At 45.0% G+C, this 21,349-nt stretch overlaps 1 long non-coding RNA gene across 1 annotated transcript in view; it reads right to left on the bottom strand.

Annotated features, from left to right (window-relative positions):
* LOC148136113 (uncharacterized) overlaps positions 1 to 21,349 on the bottom strand; it is a 52,468-nt gene that overhangs the window by 8,430 nt on the left and 22,689 nt on the right. The gene's annotated exons all lie outside the window — the stretch shown is intronic.

Genomic DNA, 21,349 nt, shown 5'->3' with positions numbered 1-21,349 from the left:
ACCATGCCTCCAGGCATTCTTGCCTGCAACGTATAAGATAGACAAAGTTGGCTGAGTCACATGAGTACCTGCCAGGCAAAAGGTGGGAGGTGATCCAATGCGTAATAGTGGTATCCATGTCCACACTCAGACACGTCTTGCCGCATGAATTTATGTAAAACTCCATTATCTCACTTTTTAGATTAGAATCAATCTAAACATCATGGTATAGACAGAGAACACAGGGGTGGATTCTGGATCAGCGGTGCTGGAAGAGCACAGCAGTTCAGGCAGCATCCAAGGAGCAGCAAAATCGACGTTTCGGGCAAAAACCCTTCATCGGGATTAAAGGCAGTGAGACTGAAGAGTGGAGAGATAAACTAGAGGAGGGTGGGGGTGGGGAGAAAGTAGCATAGAGTACAATGAGTGAGTGCGGGAGGGGATGAAGGTGATAGGTCAGGGTGGATAGGTGGAAAAAGAGATAGGCAGTTAGGACAAGTCCGGACAACTCATGGGGACAGTGCTGAGCTGGAAGTGTGGAACTAGGGAGAGGTGGGGGAAGGGGAAATGAGGAAACTGAAGTCCACATTGATGCCCTGGGGTTGAAGTGTTCCGAGGTGGAAGATGAGGCGTTCTTCCTCCAGGCGTCTGATGGTGATGGAGGTGCGGTGAAGGAGGCCCAGGACCTCCATGTCCGCGGCAGAGAGGGAGGGGGAGTTGAAATGTTGGGCCACAGGGCGGTTGGTTGATTGGTACGGGTGTCCCGGAGATGTTCCATAAAGCGCTCTGCTAGGAGGCGCCCAGTCTCTCAAATGTAGAGGAGACCACATCGGGAGCAACGGATACAATAAATGATATTAGTGGATGTGCAAGTAAAACTTTGGTGGATGTGGAAGGCTCCTTTAGGGGTTTGGATAGAGGTGAGGGAGGAGGTGTGGGCGCAGGTTTTACAGTTCTTGCGGGGGCAGGGGAGGTGCCAGGTTGGGAGAGGGCGTGGACCTGACCAGGTAGTCACGGAGGGAACGGTCTTTGCCGAAGGCGGAAAGGGGTGGTGAGGGAAATATATCTTTGGTGGTGGGGTCTGTTTGGAGTTGGCTGAAATGTCGGCGGATGATTTGGTTTATGTGAATGTTGGTAGGGTGAAAGGTGAGCACCAGGGGTGTTCTGTCCTTGTTACGGTTGGAGGGGTGGGGTCTGAGGGAGGAGGTGTGGGATGTGGACGAGATGCGTTGGAGGGTATCTTTAACCACGAGGGAAGGGAAATTGCGGTCTCTAAAGAAGGAGACCATCTCGTGTGTTCTATGGTGTAACTGGTCCTTCTGGGAGTAGATACAGCGGAGGTGGAGGAATTGGGAATACGGGATGACATTTTTGCAAGAGGTAGGGTGGGAAGAGATGTAATCCAGGTAGCTATGGGAGTCGGTGGGTTTGTAAAAAATGTCAGTGTCAAGTTGGTCGTCATTAATGGAGATGGAGAGGTCCAGGAAGGGGAGGGAGGTGTCAGAGATGGTCCAGGTAAATTTAAGGCCAGGGTGGAATGTTTTGGTGAAGTTGATGAATTGCTCAACCTCCTCACAGGAGTTCATTTTCAGGTCCTGACTTTGTGCGAGATGGTTAATTAAATATAACCTGGAGATGTAGAGACTCCTCATTTTAAGGCACTGACTGTGTGGTGGCTGGTTAAAACTTTTATAACCAGGATATTTACAGTTTCTACAGTTTGGGGCACTGACTCTGGGCTGGCTGGTTAAATGAATACATATAACCAGGAGATTTAGAACCTGTTCAGTTTAGGGCACTGACTGTGGGTTGGTGGCTTAAATAAATACATATAACTAGGAGATTTACAGTCTCCCCTGTTTAGGGTTCAGATTATGTGCTGGATGGATTAATATATATATATATATAGATATATATACACACACACACACACAGAGAGAGAGAGAGAGAGAGAGAGAGAGCCGGGAGATTTCGAGTCTCCTCCGTTTCGGGCACTGCCTCTTTGCTGCCTGTTTAAATACATGTATCCAGGATATTTAGTGTTTCCTCATATTCGAGCACTGACTCTGGGCTGGCTGGGTCAATATACATAACTAGGGGATATAGAGAATCCTCACTTTAGGTCACTGACTCTGTGCTGGCTGGTTAAATATATGCATGTAACCAGGAGATTTAAATTCTGTTCAATTTAGGGCACTGACTCTGTGCTGGCTGGTTAAATGTATATAGCCAGGAGGGTTAGAGTCTCCTCAGTTTGCGATACTGACTCTGGGCTGGCTGGTTAAACAAATAGCTATAACCAGGAGATTTAGTGTCAGTTCAGTTTAGGGCAATGGCTCTGTGCCTGCTGTTTAAATATATATATATATATATGTATAATCAGGATATTTAGGGTTTCCCCAGTTTTGGGCACTGGCTCTCAACTCTATGATTAAATAAACACATATAACGAGGAGATTCAGAATCTCCTCAGTTAATGCATTGATTGTGGTCTGGCGGATTAAATAACTAGATATAACCAGATTTAGAGTCGCCTCAGTTTCCGGTTAAACAATGTGCTGAATTTATAAATACACATAAATTACCAGAAGATTTAAAGTCTCCTCAGTTAAGGGCACTGACTATGTGCCATCGGTTTAAATATATATATAACCTGGAAATTTAGAGTCTCCTCAGTTTGAGCACTGTCTCTGTGTTAGCTGGTTAAACATATATATATATACAACCTGGAGATGTAGAGTCTCCTCTGGTGAGGGCACTGACTCTGTGCTGTCTGTTTAAATATATATAACCACGAGATTCAGATTCTCCTCAGACAAGGCAGAAAGTCTGTGCAGGGTGGTTAATTAAATAGGCATATCCAGGAGATTTAAATTCTCCACACGTTAGGGCACTGACATTGTGCTGGCTGGTTACATAAATATATATAATCAGGAGATTTAGAATCTCCTCAGTTTAGGCACTGACTCTGTGCTGACTGGTTTAATATATATAACCAGGGCATTTAGTGTCTGCTTATTTTCGGGCACTGATTCTGTGCTGTGTCCTAACACATACATACTCAGGAGATTTAGAGTCTACTCAGTTATGGGCACAGCCAGCACATTTTCTGAACCCTAAAATGAGCAGACTCTATATTTCCTGGTTACATATATTTATTTAACCAGCCAACACAGAGTCAGCACTGACTTTATGCTGGCTGACTAATTTCAAAACAACAGGAGATTTAGAGTGACCTCAGTAAATGGCACTGTCTAATTAAATATATATAACCAGAAATTTAGAGTCTCCTCAGTTTAGGGTACTGACTCTGTGCTCGATGGATAAAGACTCATAAATTACCAGGAGTTTTAGAGTCTCTTCATTTCAAGGTACTGACTCTGTGCTGGCTGGTTGATTATCAGGAGATTTAGAGTTTCCTCATTTCAAGGAACTGACTGTGATGTCCGTTTAAATATATACAACCAGGCGATTTAGCGTCTCCGCAGTTAAGGCACTGACTCTGTGCTGGCTGGTTAATTATATATAACCAGGAGATTTAGAGTCTCCTCAGTTTCGGGCACAGACTCTGTGCTGGCTGGTTAAATAAATAGATACAACCAGGAGATTTAGAGTCTCTAGTTTCGGCCACTGACTGTGTGTTTAATAAGCATATCTAACTCGGAGATTCAGAATGATCTCAGTCTAGGTCACTGACTCTGTGCTGGCTGGATCAATAAATATCACCAAAAATTTCGAGTCTGCTCATTACAAGGCATTGAGACTGTGCTGGCAAGTTAAATAAATACATATAAACAGGAGATTTAGAGAATGTTTAGGGCATTGACTGTGCTGGCTGGTTAAATACAGAAACATAAACAGGAGATTAAGAGTGTGCTCATTCTATGGCACTGACTCTGCTGCGTATTCAAATATACATAACCAGGAGATTTAGAGTCTCTTCAGTTTGGGGCACTGACTGTGCTGGCTGGTTAATTGTATATAACCAGGACGTTTTGGGTCTCCTCAGTTTAGGGCACTGACTGTGTGGTGTCTGGTTCAAATTTGTATAACCAGGATATTTCGACTCTCCTCAGTTTGTGGCACTGACTCTGGGATGGCTGGTTAAAACAATAGATATAACTAGGTGATTTAGAGTCTCCTTAGTTCAGGGCACTGATTTTCTACTGTCTAGTTAAATAAATATGTAAAACCACGGGATTCTGATTCTCCTCAGTCAAGAGCACTGACTCTGTGCTGGATGGTTAAATAAACATGTATGTCCAGGAGATTTTAATTCTCCACAATTTAGGGCACTGACATTGTGCTGGTGATTTAAATAAATATATATAACCAGGAGATTTAGAGTCTCCTCAGGTGAGGGCACTGACTGCAGGCTGGCGGATTTAAAACAAATATATGACCAGGATATTTATAGTCTCCTCTGTTTGGAGCACTGACTCTGGGTTGGCTTGTTAAAAAAATACGTATAACCATGAGATTTAGAGTCTCCAAAGTTTTGCGCACTGACTCTGCGTCGGCTGGTTAAATATATATAACCAGGAGATTTAGAGTCTTCTCACTTTTGGGCACTGACTTTTTACTGGTTAGTTAAATAAATATATATAACCAGGACATTTAGCATCTCCTCAGTCAAGGGCACTGACTTGGTGCTGTTTGTTTAAATAAAAATAACCACGAAATTCAGATTCTCCTCCGTCTATGGCACAAAATCTGTGCTGGATGGTTATATAAACATGCATATCCAAGAGATTTAAATTCTCCATAGTTTAGGGCACTGACTCTGTGCTGCCTTGTTTAATACACATAACCAGGAGATTTAGAGTCTGCTCATTTTCGGGCACTGACTCTGTGCTGTGCCTCGTTAATACATATATATATTATCACATTTAGTATCTCCTCAGGTTAGGGCACTGACTGTGTTGGCTGATTAAATATATACAACCAGGAGATTTAGAGTCTCCTCATTTTGGGGCACCAACTCTGTTCTGGCTCAGTTATGGGCACAGCAGGCACATTGACTGAACCCTAAAATGAGCAGACTCTATATCTCCTGGTTATATATCGATTTACCCAGCCAGTCCAGAGTCAGTGCCCCAAACTGAGGAGACTCTAAATGTCCTGGTTACATACATTTATTTAACCAGCCAACACAGAGTCAGCATTGACTTTATGCTGGCTGACTAATTTCAAAACAACAGGAGATTTAGAGTGTCCTCAGTCAGGGGCACTGTCTGTGTGCTGTCTGTTTAAATATATATAACCAGGAGATTTAGAGTCTCCTCAGTTTCTGGTACTGAGTATCTTATATATATTCATCCATCACATAGTCTGATACATCTTATATATATTCATCCATCACATAGTCTGAACCCTAAACTGAGGCGACTCTAAATCTCCTGATTATATATATTTATTTAACCCGCCAGCCTCAGTCAGTGCCCGAAACTAAGGAGACTCTAAATATCCTGGTTATATGTTTTTACTTAACCAGCCAGTCCAGAGTCAGTGCCCGACAATAAGCAGCCTCTAAATCTCCTGGTTATGTATATTTATTTAGTCAGCCAGAACAGAGTCGGTGCCCCAAAATGAGGAGACTCTAAATCTCCTGGTTGTATATATTTAATCAGCCAACACAGTCAGTGCCCTAAACTGAGGAGATACTAAATGTGATAATATATATATGTATTAACGAGGCAGCATAGAGTCTGTGCCCTAAACTGAGGAGACTCAGAATCTCCTGGTTGGATATATTTAAACAGCAGAACAGAGTCAATGCCCTTAACTGAGGTGATTCTAAATCGCAATGCATTTATCTATACAGCACATAGTCTGAGCACTAAAGTGAGGAAACTGTAAATCACCTAGTTATATAAATGTATTTAACCCGCCAGCCCATAGTCAGTGCCCTAAGTTTAGGAGACTTTAAACCTCCTGGTTATATTTAATTAACCAGCTCATTATATATATTAAACAGACAGAACAAAGTCAGTGCCCATAACTGAGTAGAGTCTAAATCTCCTGATTACGTATACTTAAATACACAGCACAGAGTCAGTGCCCTAGAATAAGCAGACTCGAAATCTTCTGGTTATATATATTAGACCAACCAGCACAGAGTCATTGCCCTAAACTGTGGAGAATTTAAATCTCCTGGATATACATGTATATTTAGCCATACAGCACAGAGTTTGTGCCATAGACTGAGGAGAATCTGAATCTAATGGTTTATTTATTAGACTAGCCAGCACAGAGTCAGTGCCCTAAACAGTGGAGACTTTAAATTTCTTCGATATACATGTTTATTTAGCCATGCAGCACAGAGTCCGTGCCCTAGACTGAGGAGATTCTGAATCTCCTGGTTATATATATTTATTTAACTAGACAGCAAAAATTCAGTGCCTCAAACAGAGGAGAATCTAAATCTCCTGGTTATGTATATTTATTTTACCAGCCAGCAGGGAGTCAGTGCCCAAGAATGAGCAGGCTTTACATCTCCTGGTTATGTATATTTATTTAATCAGCCAGCATAGAACCAGTGCCCTAACATGAGCAGACTCCATATCCCCTGGTTATATATCTTTAACCAGCCAGCACAGAGTCAATGGCCTAAGTTGAAGTGACCCCAAATCTCCTGGATGTATCCATTTATTTAACCAGCCACCACACAGTCAGTGTGCTAAACTGAGGAGACTCTTCTTTCGACTGTGACGTCTAGGAATGGACAACGGAGAACTACAAACTTGCATATACAGAAAACTGACAAACACAGACTAAATACTTGACGACACCAGCAACTATCCCAACACACACAAACAAAGCTATATCAGAACACTATTCCAATGAGCCACCACACACTGCAGCACAGACGAACTTCGGAAAACAGAGGAGAACCACCGATACAACGTATTCAAGAAGAATGGATACCCAAAGAAATAGTGCGCAGATTCCTCAAGAAGAAGCCACGACAAGCAGACCAAACACAGCCAGAAACCCTAACCCCCTGACCATACATCAAAGAAGTTTCAGAAATGACAGCCAGACTACAAAGACCCCTCGGAATCCTAGTAGCATACAAACCCAACAATACTCTCAAACTAAAACTAACAAAATGAAAAGACTCAGTACATCACATGGACAAAACAAATGTCTTCTATAAAATTCCATGCAAGGACTGCCACAAACACTTTGTAGGACAAACTGGAAGAAAGTTAGCCACCAGGATACTCGAACACCAGCTAGCCACAAAAAGACACGATCCTCTCTGCCTCATAACCCTACACATGGATGTTAAAAATCACAATTTCGACTGGAACAACACAGCTATCCCGGGACAGGGTAAGCAAAGACATGACAGATAAATCCTAGAAGCCTGGCACTCCAACCTCAACGCCATAAACAAACACATAGATCTCGATGACATCTATCAACCCCTCAGAAAACTAACAGGAAATGATATCACCACAAACCCCAGAAACCCCATCCAGGAGAAAGATATAAATAGAAAGCAGGAGACAACTGCTTCGCTTCACTTGGAGATCGCCACTGATGATGTTACCTAGCCAGGTAATGAAACATCTGAATATCAAACCTACACTTCAGCGAGAAAATCTACACCCTTGTTAAATTGATAGATGTAACCAGGACTTTTAGTGTCTCCTCAGTCAAGGGCACTGACACTGTGCTGGAGAGTTAAACAAACATGTATATCCAGGAGATTTAAATTCTCCACAGTTTAGCGCACTGACTCTGTGCTGGCTAGTTAAAAAAATATATAATCAGGAGATATAGAGTCTGCTCATTCTGGGGCACTGACTCTAAGCTGTGTATTTCAAAATATATAACCAGGAGATTTAGACTCTACTCAGTTATGGGCACTGACTCTGTTATGTCTGTTTAATATATATAATGAGCTGGTTAATTAAATATAACCAGGAGATTTAGAGTCTCCTCATTTTTGGGAACTGACTGTGTGGTGGCTGGTTAAAACTTTTATAACCAGGATATTTAGAGTCTCCTCAGTTTGGGGCACTGACTCTGTATTGGCTGGTTAATTGTATATAAACAGGACGTTTTGTGTGGTGGCTGGTTCAAATTTGTATAACCAAGATATTTAGAGTCTCCTCAGTTTGGGTCACTGACTCTGTGCTGGCTGGTTAAATAAATAGATACCACCAGGTGATTTAGAGTCTCTAGTGTAGGGCACTGACTGTGTATTGGCTGGTTTAATATATATAACCAGGAGATTTAGAGTCTCTTCAGTTTAGGGCACAGACTATGTGCTGAATTTATAAATACATATAAACTACCAGGAGATTTATAGTCTCCTCAGTTTAGGGCACTGAATTTCTACGGGCTAGTTAAATAAATATGTAAAACAATGAGATTCCGATTCTCCTCAGTTTAGAGCACTGACTCTGTGCTGGATGGTTAAATAAACAAGTACAAGGAGGTTTAAATTCTCCACAATTTAGGGCACTGACTCTGTGAGAGCTGGTTAAATAAATAAATACAACCAGGAGATTTAGAGTCTCCTCAGTTTCGGGGACTGACTGTGTGTTGGATCGTTTAATATATATAACCAGAAGATTTAGAGTTTTCTCCGTTTTGGGCACTGACTTTCTGCTGGTGAGTTTAATAAATATATACAACCAGGACATTTCGAGTCTGCTCATTTTAGGGCACTGATTCTGTGATGTCTGGTTAAATATATGTAACCAGAATATCTTTAGACTCCTCAGATTAGGACACTGACTGTGGGCTGGCGGGTTAACTAAATTTATATATCTAGTAGATTTACAGTCTCCTCAGTTTAGGGCACTGACTCTGTGCTGCCTGGTTAAATAAATGACAGCCAGACTACTAAGACCCGTCGGAATCCTAGTAGCACACAAACCCAACAACACTCTCAAACAAAAACTAACAAACCTAAAAGACCCAGTACATCCCATGGACAAAACCAACGTTGTCTACAAAAATCCCATGCCAGGACTGCCACAAACACTACGTAGGAAAAACAGGAATGAAGTTAGCCACTAGGATACATGAACACCAGCTCGCCACAAAAAGACACGACCCTCTCTCCCTCGTAGCCCTACACACAGATGAACAAAAATACCATTTCGACTGGGACAACACATCTATTCTGGGACAGACTAAGCACAGACATGTCAGATAATTCCTAGAGGCCTGGCACTCCAACCACAATGCCATAAACAAACACATAGACCTATTTCCGCCAACTCCAAACATACCCCACCACCAAGGATATATTTCCCTCCCCACCCCTTTCAGCGTTCCAGAAAGACCACTTCCTCCGCGACTCCCTCGTCAGATTCACACCCGACACCAACCCAATCTCCACTCCCGGCACCTTCCCCTGCAACCGCAAGAAGTGCAAAACCTGCGCCCACACCACCCCCCTAACTTCCTTTCAAGGCCCCAAGGGATCCTTCCATATCCATCAGAAATTCACATGCACCTCCACACACATCACTTAATGCACACAATGTGGCCTCCTGTACGTTGGGGAGACAGGCCGTCTACTTACGGAACGTTTCAGGGAACAGCTCTGGAACACCTGCACCAACCAACCCAACCGCCCCTTGGCTGAACCCTTTAACTCCCACTCCCACTCCGTCAATGACATGCAGGTCCTTGGCCAACTCCCTCGCCAGACCATGGCAACATGACACCTGCAGAAGACCGCCTCATCTTTTGCCTAGGAACCCTCCAACCACAAGGGATGAATGCAGATTTCTGCAGCTTTCTCATTTCCCCTCCCCCTGCTTTTCTCAGTCCCAACAGTCAGACTCATCACCACTTTCTTGACCTGCAATTTTCTTCCCAACTTCCCCCCCCCCCCTCCGGCCTATTACCCTCACTTTAACCTCCTTCCACCTATCGTATTCCCAGCCCCCCTCCCCCAACTCACTCCCGCCTACCTTTCATCTTAGCCTGCTTGGCACACCCTGCTCATTCCTAAAGAGGGGCTTATAACCAAAACGTCGATTCTCCTGTTCCTTTGATGCTGCCTGACCTGCTGCGCTTATTCAGCAACACATTTTTAAGCTCTGATCTCCAGCATCTGCAGTCCTCACTTTTTCCACATAGATCTAGATACCTTCTATCAATCCCTCAGAAAATGAACAGGAATGACACCACCACAAACCCCAGAAACCCCATCCAGGAGAAAGATATAAATTGAAAGCTGGAGACAACAGCTTCGCTTCACTTGGAGGTCGCCACTGATGATGTTAACGAGCCAGTAATGAAACATCCGGATATCAAACTCAGCGAGCAAATCTACACCCTGCTTAAATAAATATATGTAACCAGGACTTTTAGTGTTTCCTCAGTCTATGGCACGGACTCTGTGATGGATGGTTAAATAAACATGCACATCCAGGATATTTACATTTTCCTCAGTTTGGGACACAGACTGTGTTGGCTAGTTAAATAAATGGATACAACCAGGAGATGTAGAGTCTCTAGTTTAGGACACTGAATGCGTGTTGGCTGGTTTAATATATACATAACCAGGAGATTGAGTCTTCTCAGTTTAGGGTACTGACTTTCTTTTGGTGAGTTAAATTAATATATACAACCAGGACATTTAGAGTCTACTCAGTTAAGGGCACGGGATTCTGTGATGTCTGGTTAAATATATATAACAAGGATATGTATAGACTCCTCAGATTAGGGCACTGACTCTGTGCTGCCTGGTTATTTAGGATTGCGAGGATGAATCAAGAGAAGAGTGAAAGTAATAGGGTGGTTGTTATGGGGGACATTAACTTTCCTGATATTGATTGGGAAAGCTATAGCTCAAGTTCGTTAGATGGGTCAGTGTTTGTCCAATGTGTGCAGGAGGGTTTCCTGACACAATATGTAGATAGGCCAACAAGAGGTGAGGCCATACTGGATTTGGTTCTGGGTAATGGACCAGGCCACGTGCTAGAATTAGAGGTAGGTGAGCACTTTGGGGACAGTGACCACAATTCGGTGACTTTTACTCTAGTGATGGAGAGGGATAAGAGTGCAGTACAGGGCAAGAGTTATAGTTGGGGGCAGGGAAATTATGATGCGGTGAGGCATGACTTAGGATGTGTGGCCTGGAAAAGTAAGCTTCAAGGCAAGGGTGTAATTGATATGTGGAGCTTGTTCAAGGAGCAACTATTGAGTGTCCTTGATTAGTATGTACCCGTCAGGCAGGGAGGAAAGGGTCGTGTGAGGGAGCCGTGGTTTAATAAGGAATTGGAATCCCTTGTTAAAAGGAAGAGGGCGGCCTATGTAAAGATGAGGCGTGAAGGTTCAATTGGGGCGATTGAGGGTTATAAGGTAGCCAGGAAGGACCTGAAGAGAGAGCTAAGAGCAGCAAGGAGTGGATATGAAAGGTCCTTAGTTGGTAGGATTAGGGAAAACCCTAAGGCTTTCTATAGGTATAACAGGAATAAAAGAATGATTAGGGTAGGAATAGGTCCAGTCAAGGATAGTAGTGGGAAGTTGCGTGTGGAGGCTGAAGAGATTGCGGAGACACTGAATGAATACTTTTCGTCAGTATTCATTCAGAAACAGGACATTGTTGTCAATGTGAATACTGAGTCACAGTTAAGTAGAATGGATGGCTTTGAGGTATGTAGAGAAGAGGTGTTGGAAATTCTGGAAAGGGTGAAAATAGATAAGTCCCCTGGGCCTGATGGCATTTATCCTAGGATTCTCTGGGAAGCAAGGGAGGAGATTGCAGAGCCATTGACCTTGATTTTTATGTCCTCGTTGTCTACAGGAGTAGTGCCTAAAGATTGGAGGCTAGCAAATGTGGTTCCCTTGTTTAAGAAGGGGAGTAGGTATAACCCTCGTAACTATAGGCCTGTGAGTCTCACTTCTGTTGTGGGTAAAATCTTAGAGAGAGTTTTAATGGATAGGATTTATGAACATCTGGATAGGAATAATGTGATCCGGGATAGTCAGCATGGTTTTGTGAAGGGCAGGTCGTGCCTCACAAACCTTATTGAATTCTTTGAGAAGGTGACTAAGGAGGTGGACGAGGAGAAAGCAGTAGATGTGGTGTATATGGATTTTAGTAAGGCGTTTGATAAGGTTCCCCATGGTAGGCTACTGGAAAAAATATGGAGGTATGGCATTGAGGGTGAGTTGGAGGTTTCGATTAGGAGTTGGCTGGCTGGAAGAAGACAGAGAGTAGTAGTTGATGGCAAAGGTTCATCTTGGAGTGCTGTCACTAGCGGTGTTCTGCAAGGACCTGTTTTGGGACCATTGCTGTTTGTCATTTTTATAAATGACCTGGAGGAGGGGTTAGAAGGTTGGGTGAGCAAGTTTGCGGATGATACGAAAGTCGGAGGAGTGGTAGACAGTGAGGAAGGATGTGGCAGGTTACAGCGGGATATTAGATTAGATTTTTTTTTAGATTACATTACAGTGTGGAAACAGGCCCTTCGGGCCAACAAGTCCACACCGACCCGCCGAAGCGAAACCCACCCATACCCCTACATTTACCCCTTACCTAACACTACAGGCAATTTAGCATGGCCAATTCACCTGACCCTGCACATCTTTGGACTGTGGGAGGAAACCGGAGCACCCGGAGGAAACCCACGCAGACACGGGGAGAACGTGCAAACCCCACACAGTCAGTCGCCTGAGTCGGGAATTGAACCCGGGTCTCTGGCGCTGTGAGGCAGCAGTGCTAACCACTGTGCCACCGTGCCGCCCACGACAGCCTATGCTCCCAACTTATGCTCCTCAGATCCTGTCTTACAGCATCGCAATTACCCTTCCCCCAATTGTAAAACCTACCCTGTTGCACGCACCAATCTCTCTCCATAACCAAGGGGAAAGTCACAGAATTGTGGTCACCTTCACCAAAGGTGAAGCTGCAGAACTGGGCAGAAAGGTGGCAAATGGAGTTCAATGTACCTAAGTGTGTGGTGATTCACTTTGTTAAGAGTAATAAAAATATGGGGTACTGGGCTAATGGTCGGATACTTGGTAGTGTGGATGAGCAGAAAGATCTTGGTGTCCATGTACACAAATCTTTGAAAGTTGCCACCCAGGTAAATAGTGCGGTGAAGAAGGCATATGGCGTACTGGCTTTTATTGGTAGAGGAATTGAGTTCCGGAGTCCTGAGGTAATGTTGCAGTTGTATAAGACTCTGGTGCGGCCGCATCTGGAGTATTGTGTGCAGTTTTGGTCCCCATACTATCGGAAGGATGTGGAGGCACTGGAACGGGTGCAGAGGAGGTTTACCAGAATGTTGCCTGGTATGGTAGGAAGATCGTATGAGGAAAGGCTGAGGCACTTGTCCGACCAGAGGGGAGGCCATTTTGGATTTGGTACTCGGTAATGAACCGGGACAACTGATGGGCTTGTTAGTGGGTGAACATTTTGGTGAAGGTGACCACAATTCGGTGAGTTTCACCTTGGTTATGGAGAGAGATTGGTGCGTGCAACAGGGTAGGTTTTACAATTGGGGGAAGGGTAATTACGATGCTGTAAGACAGGATCTGAGGAGCATAAGTTGGGAGCATAGGCTGTCGGGGAAGGATGTCGTGGTAATGTGGAACTTTTTCAAGGAACAGATACGACGTGTCCTTGATATGTATGTACCGGTCAGGCAGGAACGAAATGGTCCTGTGAGTGAACCTTGGTTGACGAGGGATGTTGAATGCCTTGTAAAGAGGAAGAAGGAGGCTTACATAAGGTTGAGGAAACAGGGTTCAGACAGAGCACTGGAGGTTTACAGGACAGCCAGAAGTGACCTGAAGAAAGGGATTAGGAGAGCCAAGAGAGGGCATGAAAAATCTTTGGCGGATAAGATCAAGGATAACCCCAAGGCATTTTATGCGTATGTGAGAAACATGAGAATGACGAGAACGAGGGTAGGTCCAATCAAGGACAATAGTGGGAGACTGTGTATTGAGTCGGAAGAGATAGGAGAGGTCTTGAATGAGTACTTTTCTTCAGTATTTAGGAATGAGAGGAACCGTATTGTTGAAGAGGAGAGTGTGAAACGGACTGGTAAGCTAGAGGAGATACATGTTAGGAAGGAAGATGTGTTGGACATTTTGAACAACTTGAGGATAGACAAGTCCCCCGGGTCTGATGGGATATATCCTAGGATTATGTGTGAAGCAAGAGAGGAAATTGCAGTACCGTTGGCAATGATCTTTTCGTCTTCACTGTCAACGGGAGTGGAACCAGGGGACTGGAGAGTGGCGAATGTTGTGCCCTGTTCAAAAAGGGAATAGGGATAACCCCGGGAATTACAGGCCAGTTAGTTTTACTTCTGTGGTAGGTAAAGTAATGGAAAGGGTACTGAGGGATAGGATTTATGAATATCTGGAAAGGCACTGTTTGATTAGGGACAGCCAGCACGGATTTGTGAAGGGTAGGTCTTGCCTTACAAGTCTGATTGAATTCTTTGAGGAGGTGACCAAGCATGTGGATGAGGGTAGAGCAGTGGATGTAGTGTACATGGATTTTAGTAAGGCATTTGATAAGGTTCCCCATGGTAGGCTTACGCAGAAAGTCAGGAGGCATGGGATAGAGGGAAATTTGGCCAATTGGATAGAAAACTGGCTAACCGGTCGAAGGCAGAGAGTGGTGGTAGATGGTAAATATTCAGCCTAGAACCCAGTTACAAGTGGAGTTCCGCAGGGATCAGTTCTGGGTCCTCTGCTGTTTGTAATTTTCATTAATGACTTAGATGAGGGAGTCGAAGGGTGGCTCAGTAAATTTGCAGATGATACGAAGATAGGTGGAGTTGTGGACAGTGAGGAGGGCTGTTGTCGGCTGCAGAGGGACTTAGATATGATGCAGAGCTGGGCTGAGGAGTGGCAGATGGAGTTCAACCCTGCCAAGTGTGAGGTTGTCCATTTTGGAAGAACAAATAAGAATGCGGAATACAGGGTTAATGGTAGTGTTCTTAGTCAGGTGGAGGAACAGAGGGATCTTGGGGTCTATGTACATAGATCTTTGAAGGTTGCCACTCAGGTGGATAGAGTTTGTAAGAAGGCCTATGGAGTATTATCGTTCATTAGCAGAGGGATTGAATTCAAGAGTCGTGAAGTGATGTTGCAGCTGTACAGGACTTTGGTTAGGCCACAGTTGGAGTACTGTGTGCAGTTCTGGTCGCCTCACTTTAGGAAAGATGTGGAAGCTTTGGAGAGGGTGCAGAGAAGATTTACCAGGATGTTGCCTGGAATGGAGAGGAAGTCGTACGAGGATAGGTTGAGAGTTCTCGGCCTTTTCTCGTTGGAACGGCAAAGGATGAGGGGTGACTTGATAGAGGTTTATAAGATTATCAGAGGAATAGATAGAGTAGACAGTCAGAAACTTTTCCCCGGGTACAACAGTGTTACAAGGGGACATAAATTTGAGGTGAAGGGTGGAAGGTATAGGGGAGATGTCAGGGGTGGGTTCTTTACCCAGAGAGTGGTGGGGGCATGGAATTCGCTGCCCCTGGGAGTGGTAGAGTCAGAATCATTGGCGACCTTTAAGCGGCATTTGGATAGATACATGCATGGGTACTTAATCTAGGTTAGAAGTTCGGCACAACATCGTGGGCCGAAGGGCCTGTTCTGTGCTGTATTGTTCTATGTTCTATGTTCTATATATATTTAAACAGCAGGCACAGGGTCATTGCCCTAAACTGAACAGACACTAAATCTCCTGGTTATAGCTATTTGTTTAACCAGCCAGCCCAGAGTCAGTATCGCAAACTGAGGAAACTCTAACCCTCCTGGCTATATACATTTAACCAGCCAGCACAGAGTCAGTGACCTAAAGTGGGGATTCTCTACATCTCCTGGTCATGTATACTGACTCAGCCAGCCCAGAGTCAGTGCTCCAAATTGAGGAGACTCTATATATCCAGGATACATGTATTTAAACAGACAGCAAAGAGGCAGTGCCCTAAACTGAGGAGACTCGAAATCTCCCGGCTGTATATATGTATTAATCCATTCAGCACACAGTCTGAACCCTAAACTGAGGAGACTGTAAATCTCCTAGTTATGTATATTTATTTAAGCCACCAGCCCACAGTCAGTGCCATAAACTAAAGGAGACTCTTAGTCTCCTGGTTTTTTATATATATATATACAGCCAGCACTGAGTGTGTGCCCTAAACGGAGGAGACGCTAAATATGCTAGTTTTATATATTTAACCAGAAGGCACAGAGTCAGTGCCCTAAACTGAACAGGTTCTATATCTCCTGGTTATATCTATTCATTTAACCAGCCAGCCCAGAGTCAGTTCCCCAAACGGAGGAGACACTAAAAGTTTTAACCAGCCACCACACAGTCAGTGCCTTAAAATGAGGAGTCTCTAAATCTCCAGGTTATATTTAATTAACCATCTCGCACAGAGTCGGGACCTTAAAATGAGGAGACTCTAAATCTCCTGGTTATATATAATTACCTGCGAGCACAGAGTCAGTGCACCAAACTTAGGAGACTCTAAATATCCTGGTTATATTTCAGTATTTAACCAGCCAGCACAGGTTCAATGCCCTATAATGAGCAGAGTTTAAATGTGCTGCTTATATTTATTTATTTAACCAGCAAGCACAGAGACAGTGCGCTAAACTGAGGAGACCCTAAATCTTCTGGTTATATATATTTATTTAACCAGCCAGCAGAAAGTCAGTACCACAAACTGAGGTGAGTATAATTCTCCTGGCTCTATATATTTACCCAGACAACACCGAGTCAGTGCCCGAAACGGAGAGAATCTGAATCTAATGGTTATATATATTTATTTAATCAGCCAGCAGAATGTCAATGGCCTAACCTGAGGAGACTCTAAATCTCCTGTTTATATATTTATTTAACTAGCCAGCACAGTCTCAGTGCCCTATAATGATCAGACTCTAAATCTTTGATATATATTTAACCAGCCAGCACAGTCAGTACCTCGATTGAGGAGACTCTAAATATCCTGGTTATATATATATATATTTAAACGATCAGCATAGAGTCAGTGCACTAAACTGAGGAGACACTGAATCCCCTGGTTGTAAACATGTACTTAACCAGCCAACACAGAGGTAGTGCCCTATAATGAGCAGACTCTACATCTCCTGGTTACATATATTCATTTAACCAGCCAGCACAGAGTCAGTCACCTAAACATGAGGAGACCCTAAATCGTCTGGGTATATGTTTATTTAACCACCCAGCACAGAGTCCATGCCCTAAACAGAGGAGAATCTAAATCAGCTGGTTATATATTTATTTATTCCACCAGCCAGCAGACACTCAGTCCCATTCAATGACGAGGCTCTGAATCTCCAGGTCATATATATTTAACCAGCCAACAGAATGAGTGCCCCAAACTGAGGAGACTCTAAAATTCCTCGTTATATATATTTATTAAAATGTAGAGTTGCGAGTCAGTGCCCAAAACTGGGGAAACCCTAAATATCCTGGTTTTATATATATTAAAACAGCAGGCACAGAGTCAGTGCCCTTAACTGAGGAGATACTAAATCTCCTGGATATATCTATTTATTTAACCAGCTAACCCAGGATCAGTGCCCTTAAATGAGGAGACTCTAAATCTCCTGGTTATATATATTTAAACAGACAGCACAGAGTTAATGCCCTTAACTGAGGAGACTCAAAATTTCCAGGTTTTATATATATATATATATATATATACTGGCGCACTGACCTCTACACCGCTGAAGCTAAACACCAACTCGAGGACACCTCTTCCTACTGTCCCCTCGACCATGACCCAACCCCGCCCCTTCACCAAACCATCATCTCCCAGACCATACAGAACCTCATCACCTCAGGAGATCTCCCACCCACAGCTTCCAACCTAATTGTCCGTGAACCCCGCACTGCCTGGTCCTACCTCCTTCCCAAGATCCACAAGCCTGAACACCCAGGCCGACCCATTGTCTCAGCATGCTCCTGCCCCACTGAACTCATATCTACCTACCACGACACTGTCCGATCCCCCCTAGTCCAGGAACTCCCCACATACGTTCGAGACAACACCACGCCCTCCACCTCCTCCAAGACTTCCGTTTCCCCGGTCCCCAACGCCTCATCTTCACCATGGATATCCAATCCCTCTACACCTCCATCCGCCATGACTAGGGCCTCCAAGCCCTCCGTTTTTTCCTCTCCAGACGTACCCAACAGTACCCTTCCACCGACACTCTTCATTTGGCCGAACTGGTCCTCACCCTTAATAATTTCTCCTTTGAATCCTCCCACTTCCTCCAGACCAAAGAGGTAGCCATGGGCACACGTATGGGTCCCAGCTATGCCTGTCTCTTTGTTGGCTACGTAGAGCAGATGATCTTCCGTAATTACACCGGCACCACTCCCCATCTCTTCCTCCGTTACATTGATTACTGCATTGGTGCCACCTCGTGCTCCCGCGAGGAGGTTGAGCAATTCATCAACTTCACCAACACATTCCACCCTGACCTTAAATTTACCTGGACCATCTCTGACACCTCCCTCCCCTTCCTGGACTTCTCTATCTCCATTAATGACGACCGACTTGACACTGACATTTTTTACAAACCCACCGACTCCCACAGCTACCTGGATTACACATCTTCCCACCCTACCTCTTGCAAAAATTCCATCCCATATTCCCAATTCCTCTGCCTCCGCCGTATCTGCTCCCAGGAGGACCAGTTCCACCACAGAACACACCAGATGACCTCCTTCTTTATAGACCACAATTTCCCATCCCATGTCGTTAAAGATGCCCTCCATCGCATCTCGTCCACATCCTGCACCTCCGCCCTCAGACCCCACCCCTCCAACCGTAACAAAGACAGAACGCCCCTGGTGCTCACCTTCCACCCTACCAACCTTCGTATAAAACAAATCATCTGCCGACATTTCTGCCACCTCCTAATGGACCCCACCACCAGGGATATATTTCCCTCCCCACCCATTTCGGCCTTACGCAAAGACCGTTCTCTCCGTGACTACCTGTTGACATCCACGCCCCGCTACAACCCACCCTCCCAAACTGGCACCGTTCCTTGCCACTGCAGGAATTGCAATACTTGCGCCCACACCTCCACTCTCAACTCTATCCAAAGGCCTAAAGGAGCCTTGGACATGCGGTCTCCTCTACATTGGGGAGACTGGACGCCTCCTAGCAGAGCACCTTAGGGAACATCTCCGGGACACCCTCACCGATCTACCACACCGCCCTGTGACCCAACATTTCAACTCCCCCTCCCACTCTGCCGAGGACATGGAGGTCCTGGGCCTCCTTAACCGCCGCTCCCTCACCACCAGACGCCAGGAGGAAGAGCGCCTCATCTTTCGCCTCGGAACACTTCAACCACAGGGCATCAATGTGGACTTGAACAATTCCATATTTCCCCTTCCCCCACCTCAGCTCAGCACTGTCCCCATTACTTGTCCTACCTGCCTATCTTATTTTCCACCTATCCACTCCACCCTCCCCCTGACCTATCACCTTCATCCCCTCCCCTACTCACCCATTGTACTCTATGCTACGTTCTCCACACTCCCATTCTCCTCTCACTTATCTCTCCACCCTTCAGTCTCTCTGCCTGTATTCCTGATGAAAGACTTTTGCCCGAAATGTAGGGGGTAGTTTAATTTTAAACCGTTAGCTGCATTTTAGTCTTTTCTACCCTATAGTAAACACAAGCAGATACTCGAAACTGGTGCCGGACCTCCCCCATGTTTTTATGAATGAAACAATTGGAACAGCTTTCCTCGATAGCTGAGAAACCGCCCTTAACCACAGTTGTACAACATCATCCATATAAGGAAAGAACGGGGAACTCGAACACTGATTGGCCAAGTGAGTAACAAAATAATCGCAGGCACCAGAACCCAAATAAGGAAAACAGTGGGGAACCCTAGCACTCATTGGTCAAGACAGCAGTCGGAGACCCAGCCCACATATACGTGTATGTAATGTGTGGAGATTATTATTCATGTGTGTACCACGAGGCACTGCACCCGACTTTGCAAAGTTGAATGAAAAGTTTTGGACAGACTCCTCCGTGTCTTTGTTCCTGGGAAGGGAAATAAAAGTGCCGGAGATGGGGCCAGAGAGCCGCTTATCTCGCACAATTGGTGGCTCTTCTGGGATGAAATAATTATTGCCGGGGGGAAGTCTCCGGCTCACGGATCAAGCCTGATCACAACAAAGACGCGTCTAGTATATATTTATACTTCTCACTGATCAGCTTGGTCCGTCGGCCAAGAGAGCATGTGACCCGGCTCATTTAAAAATAATTTTGAATCCTGGAAAAAGGAACACACGGACGAGTGCTGGGACGACCGGTTAGTGACTATACACGGGGGTACACACATTTAAAAAGGCCAGACAACTCCGTGCACGGATCAAGGTAAGAGAGTTTCTTTTGTTCGTCCTTGTTGGCCGCGTGGTTTTGACGGTCATCTGTGAAAACACTTTGGGCGTTTAAGACCAGGACCGAAGATAAACCACGGGAAATTGTGGTTTTGACCGTCATCTGTGAAAACATTTTAGGCGTTTAAGACCAGGACCGAAGATACACCATGGGAAATTAGACTTCTAGATTTACTCCGGAAAAGTCAGGGAAGACTGCAAATGGGAAAGAAATACCCCCCGATAGTCCACTAGGTCGGAAGTTAAGTCTATGGACGGACAGTAGTAGAACGAAGGACTTAAAGAAGATTAGATTAGATTACATTACATTACATTACAGTGTGGAAACAGGCCCGAAGCGCAACCCACCCATACGTATTACCCCTTACCTAACACTACGGGCAATTTATCATGGCCAATTCACCTGACCTGCACATCTTTGGACTGTGGGAGGAAACCGGAGCACCCAGAGGAAACCCACACAGACACGGGGAGAATGTGCGAACTCCACACAGTCAGTCGCCTGAGGCAGGAATTAAACCCAGGTCTCTGGCGCTGTGAGGCAGCAGTGCTAACCACTGTGCCACCATGCCGCCCAGAAAGAGACCATGATAAAATATTGTTGTTTTATATGGACCAAAGAACCTATCCGCACTCCCTCGGTAGTTTGGCCTGAGTATGGGTCTGATGAAGACTGGGTGTGTCAAATCCTAAATGTATATGTTAACAGAAAATAACCGTTTGACCCAGAAGAGAGCAAATACGCCGCCTGGTTGGCGGGCGACGGCGAGAGTCCCATGCGTCTCTATCCTCTGATTCCCCGAACAGACCCGAGGAAGTCCCAGAAATCTTGGGACATCCTCACTGATGGTTTGCCACCGTCCGCCCCGCCCCTGTATATACCACCCGCGCACGACCAGGCGTCCAGCGCGGACCTCCCTCCTGCGACGGATAAATCCGATTCCCAGCAGGCTACG

This window comes from Chiloscyllium plagiosum, unplaced genomic scaffold (assembly GCF_037043375.1).
Source record: "Chiloscyllium plagiosum isolate Xiang-an unplaced genomic scaffold, Cpla_swu_hap1 HiC_scaffold_47, whole genome shotgun sequence".
NCBI lineage: Eukaryota > Metazoa > Chordata > Chondrichthyes > Orectolobiformes > Hemiscylliidae > Chiloscyllium > Chiloscyllium plagiosum.
This window is presented reverse-complemented; position numbering and strand designations above follow the sequence as displayed.